Source organism: Capra hircus, chromosome 17 (assembly GCF_001704415.2).
Source record: "Capra hircus breed San Clemente chromosome 17, ASM170441v1, whole genome shotgun sequence".
Classification (NCBI taxonomy): Eukaryota; Metazoa; Chordata; class Mammalia; order Artiodactyla; family Bovidae; genus Capra; species Capra hircus.
The window spans coordinates 52,530,179-52,540,061 of record NC_030824.1 but is presented as its reverse complement, the minus strand read 5'-3'; the positions used below and the strand labels follow the sequence as shown (position 1 = coordinate 52,540,061).

At 39.0% G+C, this 9,883-nt stretch overlaps 1 protein-coding gene across 5 annotated transcripts in view; it reads left to right on the top strand.

Annotated features, from left to right (window-relative positions):
- The window catches only part of ELF2 (E74 like ETS transcription factor 2), a 97,062-nt gene continuing 87,408 nt past the window's right edge, over nt 230-9,883 (top strand). For 3 of the 5 annotated variants that reach the window (XM_018061541.1, XM_018061538.1, XM_018061542.1), the window contains exon 1: nt 230-463. The gene's annotated coding sequence lies outside the window, so the exon portion shown is untranslated. The remainder of the gene's footprint in view (nt 464-9,883) is intronic. The other 2 variants (XM_018061539.1, XM_018061540.1) reach the window with 1 other exon arrangement.

The window sequence follows — 9,883 nt, the reverse complement described above, 5'->3', positions numbered from 1 at the left end:
GGGTATAAATAGCCGGCCCGGGTTTGACAGGCGCGGCGGTGACTGGCGGTGCCGCCGCACCCCCCTCCCCGCCGCCGCGTGGGGAGGGGAGGAGCGCTCGGAGCGGGCGGGGTGGGGGAGGCGGACTCGAGTGTCCTGGTGGCGGCGGCAGGAGGCCGAGGGGGAGGAGCCGAGGCGGGGGGTGGAGGGCGGGGGCCACCATTGCTCCCCGCGCCGGGCTCAGTGTCGCCGCCGTCGCCTTGGCGGTTGGGGGGTCGGTGGGGCGGCGAGGACGGGGGGGCTTTGCGCGGGGCGGCGCGCCGCTGTTTTGTCTCCTCCTCTCCCAGTGGAGCGGCTCGGGCAGCCGGGGAGGCCCCGGCTCCCTCCGGACGCCTGGCCAACGGCGGCGGCGGCGGCGGCTACTCCGCGGCCCTGCCGGGAGGGAGAGCGACGCGGCGGTCTTCCCGGGCGACGCGGAGAGCAGGTAAGAGCGCGGGCCGCCGAGGCTGGTGGGAGGGAGGGAGGGCGGAGGGTGCGGCGAGAAAGCCTTGCCGTCCCGAGTGCCACCGCCTCCCTCCGCGCCCCCGCCCGGCGCCTGTGTTGTTTGCTCCGGGGTTAGCGGAGGGTTTTCCGGAGGCTGTGGTGGTGACACCGGCCGGGAGCTGGGAAAGGGGGCTGAGTGCCCGGGGGCAACGGTCGGGGAGCTGGACTTGGAGAAAGGGGAAGGCGCGCGGCGCGCCGCCCGCGAGGAGCGCGGGGCGCGGAGCGGGGCTGAGGGAAGAGGTTACAGACCCCGGCGGGGGGGATGGGCCGCGCGCAGCTGGTCTCGCTGTGTTTACATCGCCGCGCGAGTCACCTCTGCCGAGAAGCGGACTGAACTGACCCGCCTTAGCCCGCGAGGAGGCCAGGGCGGGGGTCCGGCCCTAGAGGAAACGCGTCCTGGGAGGGTCGGGTAAGGCGGGAGGCGGCGGCCGGCGCCGGGGCAGGGCGGCGAGCCCGGGGCGGGACCTGGGCGGCTGCGGCCGCGTGGGGTGGCGTGGACGGTAGAGAGCAGTTTCCTCCGCCGTCGGGCCTCCTAGCCGCCTCTTACCTTTCCTGCTCTCTGCTGCTAGCTGGCACGGCAGGTTGTACGCGGTCATTCTTTTATTCTCTCACTCCACACCGGCCCCCTGCTGCCACTTCCCCCTGTTCCCGCGGGAGTGGGGAGGCTGGGCTCTGACAGGAATCTGTTTTTTAAACAAAACAAAAACGGGCTCTGTAACATGCGCGTCCGGTGACCGCCTTATGGAGCCTCTCTTCGCGAAGCTGGCCCTCCGGGACCATGTTCCTGGGTATTGGAGGGTGGGGTGGGGGGACGCGGCAGGAGGACGGTGAAGGCTTGGCTAGGGCTGGAACTGACTGCCTGAGCAGCTTTGCGAGCTGGCAGCCGAGTCCCCTCTCTACTTGGGCATTTTTATTCCATGTCAATAGAGGACAGAGAAAATACATTACCCCGAGAGTAATCTAGATTGAACAGTTTCTAACGTTCCTCATGTGCCAGCATCCTGGGCTCTTTTTTTTGTAGGAGCTAGCTACGCTGCAGAATAGCCTTTAAGTTCATCGTACTTCATGAAAGAAGAAAGAGGCGAACACTTTATTGTACAACTATGAATTTCACCCCCTATCTTGTGTTCATCAACGTTTATTTCAACTGTATGGTTTAAATTTTAATCCGCTGATGATAGGAGAGTAATCTGGTGTTTAGTAATCAGATTTGCCTTTCTTTTTAACTGTGAGTCTGTATCGTGAAGTAAATTATGCACTTTGTCTAGTGCTGTGGTCACAGAATAGTGCCAGAATGCACAGAATAATGTCTGCTTTACCAAGATAGGATTGGATATTTGAGTTTCAGAATTTCTTCTTTTCTTCAGAAGGTAGAATGACTTTATATAAGGCTGGAAGCTAATTACATTTAAAGGGGTTTAGGAGTAAGGTTTAAATATAATATTTTACAAAGTGAGTTTATATGAGTATTACTGAGATACCTTCTAAAAATATGAAGTAGAAAATTCATATATCTTGGGCATTTGAAATTGGACAATTTAATGTCAGTATTTTTTTAAACTTAGTGACTTGAACTAATTGCTTTGATAAATCATTACTTTTCATTTCAGACATATATATACTCATTTATAAAATAATCACAGTAGGTTGGAAAGAATTTGTAACTTTGAGATTTTTCTGTCCCGAGCAGGTAGATTGAAACTGTGGCTGTGGTAGGCCCTCTCAGTGTTGATGGCTTTACCTGCTCACAGATTGTACACCAAGGTTTATTGTCGTTGATGATGATAACAGCTTTATTGAGATATTAACTTACCATTCAATTCACCAATTTAAAGTGTACAGTTCAGTGGTTTTTAATATATTCACAGAGTTGTGAAACTATCACCATAATCAATTTTAAAACATTTTCATTATCCCCAAAAAGGAACCTCATACCCATCAACTGTTACTTTCCATTTTCCTCCAAAACCCTCAGTCTTAGGCAAGCACTAATTACTTTCTGTCTCTATTCTGGACAAATTGCATAAATGGAATCTTACAATGTGTAATCTTTCATAACTGCTTTCTTTAACTTAGCATAATGCTTTCAGAGTTCATTCATGTTGTAGCATGTGTCATTTCATTTCATTTTTATTGCTGAGTAATATTCCATTGTATGGATGGATATACCACATATTATTTATCCATTGATTAGTTGATGAACATAGATTTTCTCCTTTTTAGCTATTACAAGTAATGCTGCAGTGCACATTTTTGTACAAGTTTTTGTGTGGATATGTTTTCATTTCTCCTGAGTATATACAGTTTTTTTTTTTTAATTAGTTTTTTGAGTTATTTAATACCCCAGATTAATTCTGGATGCAAAATTTAATAATTTGTTAGTAAATATATTGAGTTGTTAAATTATCACCACAAGCCCATTTTAGAACATTTTATTACTTCTAAAATTTGTTTCTAGTCTTTTTGCAGTTAACCCTTATTCTCACTCCTGGCCCCAGTTGACTACTGATCTGTATTTTGTTTCTATAGATTTTCCTTTTCTGGATATTTCATATAAATGGAAACATAGAATATGTAGTCTTTTTCATCTGGCTTCTTAACATGTTTTGAGGATTCATCCATATTGTAGCATGCATCAATATTTTGTTTTCTTTTTATTGCTGAATAGTATTTTGATGTATGGATATACCATATTTTGTTTATCTGTTGACCAGTTGATGGGCATTTGGATTGTTTCCAGTTTTTGACTGTTAAAAATTATGAAGCTTGAAAGTTTAAGTCTTTAGTGTGGTTTCATTCTCTTGGATAGATGCCTAGGAATAGAATTTCTGGGTCATCTAACTTTTTGAGAAACTGCCAAACTGTTTTTGAAAGTGGCCTTACATTTTATATTCCTATCAGCAGTGTACAAGAGTTAAAATTTTTTCACAACTTTGCCAACACTTGTTATTGTCCTTTTTGTTACAGCCATTGTACTATGAAATGTTTAACTCATTGTGATTTTAAGTAGCATTTTTCCTAAAGATGCAAGGTGTTAAGCATTTTTTCATATGGTATTCATATATCCATTTAGGTGGAAAAAGCCATTCAGATCTTTTGCCCATTGTTGTATTATTCTTGACTTGAAAGAGTTTTTAATAACATTCTGGATGTAAGTCCTTTCTTAGATACATGATTTACAAATATTTTCTCCTAGTCTGTGGCTATTCTCTCTTTCTGTTTTTTAATGGGAGTCTTTTGGAGCACCAAAGTTTTAATTTCCCAGTTTTTCTTTTGTAGATCATGCTTTTGTTGTTTTAAGAATTCTACCTCATCCAAGAGCTTAAGGATTTCTTTTTTTGTTTTCTTTTAGATATTTTATAGATTTTGCTCTTAGATTTATGATCTATTTTGAGTTAATTTTTGAGTATGGTACGAAATAAGGGTCTAAATTCACCTGTTGTATATGGGAAGATCCCTTGGAGGAAGAAATGGCAATGCACTCCAATATTCTTGCCTGGAGAATCCTATGGACCAGAGGAATCTGGTGGGCTATGGTCCATAGGGTCACAAAGAGGTGGACATGACTGAAGTGACTTAGCACACACATAATGGGTTGTCTTAACACCATTCATTGAAAAGATTGTCATTTCTCCATTGCTTGTTAATGTAAAGATTTCATTCTGGACTTGCAGTTCTGTTTATCTGTATGTCTGTCCTTGTGCTAGTACCACTCTGTCTCTTTTGCTGTGCTTTATGGTAGTTTATGAAACCAAGTAGTGTAAATCCTTAAATTCTGTTATTTTAAAAAAATTGTGGCTATTCTGGGTTACATGTAAAATTTGAAAAATTGACTTGTCATTGTCTGCAAAAAGTGTTTTAGAATTTTGATGGGAAATGCATTGAATCCGTAGATCAGATTGGGATGAATTGCTGCCTTATAATATTCAATTTTTAAATACAGGAACATGAAATTTTCTTTTTATTTATTGATCTTTAATTTTTCTAAGTGATGTTTTAAAATCTTCAGTGTACAAATCTTTTACTTAAAAAAAAATTATTGTGGTAAGAACACTTAAAATGAGATCTATTCTCTTGATTTAACAAAATTTATATTTAATTTTGGCTATGCTGGATTTTTGTTCTTGCTTGGATTTTTCTCCAGTTGAAGCGAGTGGGGCCTACTCTCGTTACAGTGCTCGGACTTCCCACTGCCGTGGCCTCTCTTGTTGCTTAGGCACAAGCTGTAGGAAGCACGGGCTTTTGCAGTTTTGGTTCCTCGGCTCTATAGCACTGGCTCAGTAGTTGTGGCCCCATGGACTTAGTTGATCCGCAGCATGTGGCATCTTCCTGGACCAGGGATCTGGTGTTCCCCGACCAGGGTGTCTCCTGCATTGGCAGGTGGATTCTTGAACACTGAGCCACCAGGGAATCCTTTCTTTATTTTTTAAGAATACAGTACACTGTTGCTAACTGTGACGAAATGTTGTATAACAGATTTCTTTATTTGATAGAGGGTTCCTTTTTAATTCTGTTTTATTCAGAATTTTTTTTTTTAATCAAATTTTACTGAAGTTTAGCAAATGTGTTTTCTGCATCTCTTAACATGACAAACTGTTGTAGTTGCTCAAGGTGATCCTGGTTTTAGTACTGGAACTCCTGCTTCTTGGGAAACTCTTAGTCTCAGACAAAACAGAACGGTTGGTCACTTTAATGTCTGAGATGATCATGTGGTTTCTGTCCTTTATTCTATTAATATAGAGTTTTATATTAATTGATTTTTAACAGTTAAACCAGCCTTGTATTCCTGGGGTAAATCCCACTTGATCCTGGTATATAATTCTTATTATATGCTGCTGGATTTACTTTGCTAATGTTTATTGAACGTTTTTGTGTCTGTACTTATGGAAGATACTGGTCTGAAGTTTTCTTGTGATCTCTTTGGATTTTGTAATGTAATAATACATTTTAGTCCCAGAATAAATTGAGAATTGTTCCCTCTTCTGTTTCCTTTGAGTTTGTGAAGGATTGGTGGTATTACCTCCTTAAATATATTCATAGAATTCATCAGTGAAATATTCTGGGCCTAGATTTTCCTTTTTGGAAAATTCTTAAACTACTAATTCAGTTTCTTCACTGGACCTATTCAGATTTTTTTGGTAAGTTTTGTGTTACTAGTTTTGGTAATTGTGTTTCTAGGGATGTGTCTATTTCATCTAAGCTATTTAATATTTTTGGCATGTACTTTGTAATAGTCCTATATATGCTTTTAATTTTGCAAGCATAGGAGTGATGTCTTTGTTTCATTTCTAATTTTAGTAGCGTGTTTCTACTTTCTTTTTTACTTAGTCATTTTAGGAGAAGATTTGTCAGTTTCGTTTTCAAAGGAAAAACGTTTTTCTGTTTTCTACTTTACTGATTTCCATTTTAATCTTTATAATTTCATCCCTTCTGTTTGCTTAATATTTAATTTGCTTTTCTTTTTCTAGTTTCCTAAGGTAGAAGCTTAGGTTATTGATCTGAGATCTCCTTTTCTGATACAGGCATATAAAACTATACATTTCCTTTTAAACACTCTTAGCGACCATATGTTTTTATATGTTCTGCTTTTTAAAATTTTAATTCATACTTTCTCATTTCCTTTGTGATATCTTCTTTGAGCCATGGTTATTTAGAAATGTATTATTTAATTTTCAGTTATTTGGGGATTCCCTAAATTTCATTATTGTTAATTTCTAGTTTAATTCCCCTGTAGTAAGAGAACATCCTTTGTATTTTTTCTCATTTTACATTTATTAAACATCTTTATGACCTAGTAGGTACTCTATTCTGAATAATGTTCTATATGCACTAGAAAGGTATTCTGCTATTGTTGGGTGGAATGTTTTATAGGTATCAGGTCAAGTTGGTTTTCTGTTGTGACTTTCTGTCTAGCTTTTCTGTTAATTATTGAGAGTAAGATATTAAAATCTATTATTATTGAAGTGTCTTTTTTTCTTTCAGTTCTGGTAATTTTTGCTTCATATTATTGGGACTGGTGTTAGATATGATGTATGGATATAATAATACACATACATACATTTTATAGGAGTCTTTTATCTGGTGTTAGTGTGGCTGCTCCAACTCTCTTATGTTTACTGTTTGCACTGTACAGCTTTTTCTGTCTTTTTACTTTTGTTTTGAATCTAAAGTGTATCTTACAAACAGCATATAGTTAAAATGCTTATTTAAAAAAGTTAATGTGACCGCTTCTGCCTTTTGATTGGAGAATTCATAATCTGTTCACATTTAATGTTATCATTGAGAGTCAGATTTATGCAGTTCTGCTAGTTATTTTCCATATGTCTCATTTCTTTCTTATTTCTTTCTTTGGCCTCTACTGCCTATTCTGGAGTTAATAGTTATCTTCCAGGCTATCATTTTAATTCCTTTGTTAGTTTTTTAACTGGATTTTTAAAAGTTATTTTCTTAGGTTGCTTTAGGGATTACAGTGTGTATCTTAATTTATCAGTTTGCTTCAGAATTGACTGATTTAATTGTAGTAAAATACAAAAACTTTGCTCTTTTTCCTGTCTTGTCAATATTGTCATACATATTAAATTTTTATGTTTTAGGAGCCCAACAATACAATTTTACAATATTTTAATGTAATTGCATGTTTTAAAAAATAGTTAAGAGAAGAAAACATTTAAACAGTTTTTTAAAATATCACATATTTACTGTTTATGTGTTCTTTATTTCTTTTTATGTATTGATTTATGGGCTGATTATTTCCTTTCAATCTCATGGACTTCCTTTTGGATTTCTTGGAAGGAAAGTTTGTTACTAATGAATTATCTTAGTCTTTGTTTCTTGAGCTTATTTTTATTTTGCCTTTATTTTTGAAGAGTACTTTTCCTGGATATAGAATTCTTTGCTGCATTTTTTTTTCTTTTAGCATCTTGAATATGTCATCTTCTGCTTTCTGGCCTCCATTGTTTCTGATGAGTAGTTTTTCTTTTTTGTGCTTTCAAGATTTTCTGTCCTTAGCGGTTTTACAGTGATATGTCTGGGTGTGGATCTCTTTGTGTATTTGGATTCAGAAAACTTAAATGTGGTGGTTAACATTTTTAAAACATTTGGTAAGTTTTATCTATAATTTCTTCACATACTTTTTCTATTCTTTCTTCTGTCTCCTTTTTTTCTAGGACTCATTACATGTATGTTGACATGCTTCATGGTATTCTTAAATCTCTGAGGATCTGTTCATTTAAAGATTTTAAAAATTATTTTCTCTCCTTCATAATTGGTGCGCTTCCTTGGTGACTCAGATTGTAAAGAATCCGCCTGCAAGGCGGGAGACCTGAGTTTGATCCCTGGGTTGGGAATATCGCCTGGAGGAGGGCATGGCAACCCACTCCAGTATTCTTGCCTGGAGAATCCCTATCGGCCGAGGAACTTAGTACATGGCTACAGTCCATGGGATCGCAAAGAGTCGGTCACCACTGAGCAACTTTCACACGCTCACACGCATTGATATAGCTTCAAGTACATTGGCTGTTTCTTCTGTCATCTCCAATCCACTTTTGAACTCTGCTAGTGAATTTAAAATTTTGGTTCTTTCTCTTTTTTTCCCCCCTGCACCAAGTGGCTTTTGGGATCTTAGTTCCCCCTACCAGAGCCCTTGGCAGTGAAAGCTTTGTGTCCTAACTGCTGGATATCTAGGGAATTTCCCCAAATTTTGGTTCTTAATATTTTTCTACTCTAGAATTATTAACACTTTTTAACTCCAGGATTTCCATTTATTCTTTTTAAAAAAAATAATATCTGTATGTTTATTGAGATTGCCTATTTTATGAGTTATAGTTGTCATACTTTCCTTTAATTTTTTTAAACATGGTTTTTTTGTTTGGAGATGAAATTAAATTTTAGGTAGAAGATGATAGCTCAGCTGTGTTAAATACTAAAATGAAGTTTATTTCTAAATTATATTCAATATTTTAATCTGTATTTCATGATATACATAAAAGTATATTACTCATAAATGCTAAATTTCATCTGATAGTTTCTTTTTAAACATAATTAACAATTTACTTACAGTACTATTGTTTACTGATAAGTAGGATCAGTGTACAGTTTGAAAGACATGTTATTAATTCTGAAACCTTAGTTCATTCTCTGAACTGCTTATATAATATAAATTCTACATGTTTATTTGTATTTCTTGCTGCTTAATTCTCTCACAGTCGGTGCTAATGCGTAGAAAAAAGCAGAAGCAGCCTAAGAGAGCAATATAATGTGTTAGAATGGTTATAAAATATAAAAATCTTTATATGAGAGCCTGCACATTTAGTAGTATAGTATTTATTCATTTTAGTTCCTTGAGAGATTATAGTAAATAAGATAAATGTAGTACTTGTTTTCATGGAACTTTATATTCTGTTAGAGGAGACATAGGTTAAACATATTAACAAGATAATTTTAGAGAATGATAAATACAGTGAATAAATAAAATAGGGTAAAGTGAAAGTCGCTAAGTTGTGTCTGACTCTTTGCTATCCCACGGACTATGTGGTCCATGGAATTCTCCAGGCCAGAATACTGGAGTGGGTAACCTTTCCCTTCTCCAGGGGATCTTCCCAACCCATGGAGTGAACCCAGGTCTCCCGCATTGCAGGCAAATTCTTTACCAACTGAGCCACAAGGGAAGCCCAAAATAGGGTAATGTGATCTCAAATAGAGAATGATGAGGCAGCGACATGGAAATGTGATATAATTTTGGTGGGAGGAGAGCCGTGAAGAAAATGTCTCTCAAAAGAGGTGGTATTTGAAGTGAGATCTGCATGATGGGTGAGGAGGATTCAGTCTGTTCTTGATCTGGAAGAGCTTTGTAGCCTAGAGAATAGGAGGTGCAGAATAAGCTTGGAGTGTTACAAGAGCAGGGCCAGTGTGGCTGGAGTTCAGCAAGCCAGTGAAAGAGAAATTAAGGGATGAATGAGATCAGAGAGGTGGGGTGGGCTTCCGCTGGGTTATCTTTATAAAGACCATGTTAGAGTTTAGATTTTTTTCCAAGTGTGGAGGGAAAACAGTGGAAAAATATTTCAGTGACTTACATTTTTAACTCAGGAGTTAATTTACAGGCTAAAGCCTGAAGCCAACTGATGCAAAGAGCCGACTCATTAGAAAAGACCCTGGTGCTGGGAAAGATTGAAGGCAAGAGAAGGGGATGACAGAGGATGAGATGGTTAGATGTCATCACTGACTCGATGGACTTGAGTTTGAGCCAGTTCCAGGAGTTGGTGATGGACAGGGAAGCCTGGCATGGGTTGCAAAGAGTTGGACACAACTGAGCAACTGAACTGAACTGATATGGTTTTATTCTTTTTAGCAACTTCTGAGTGTG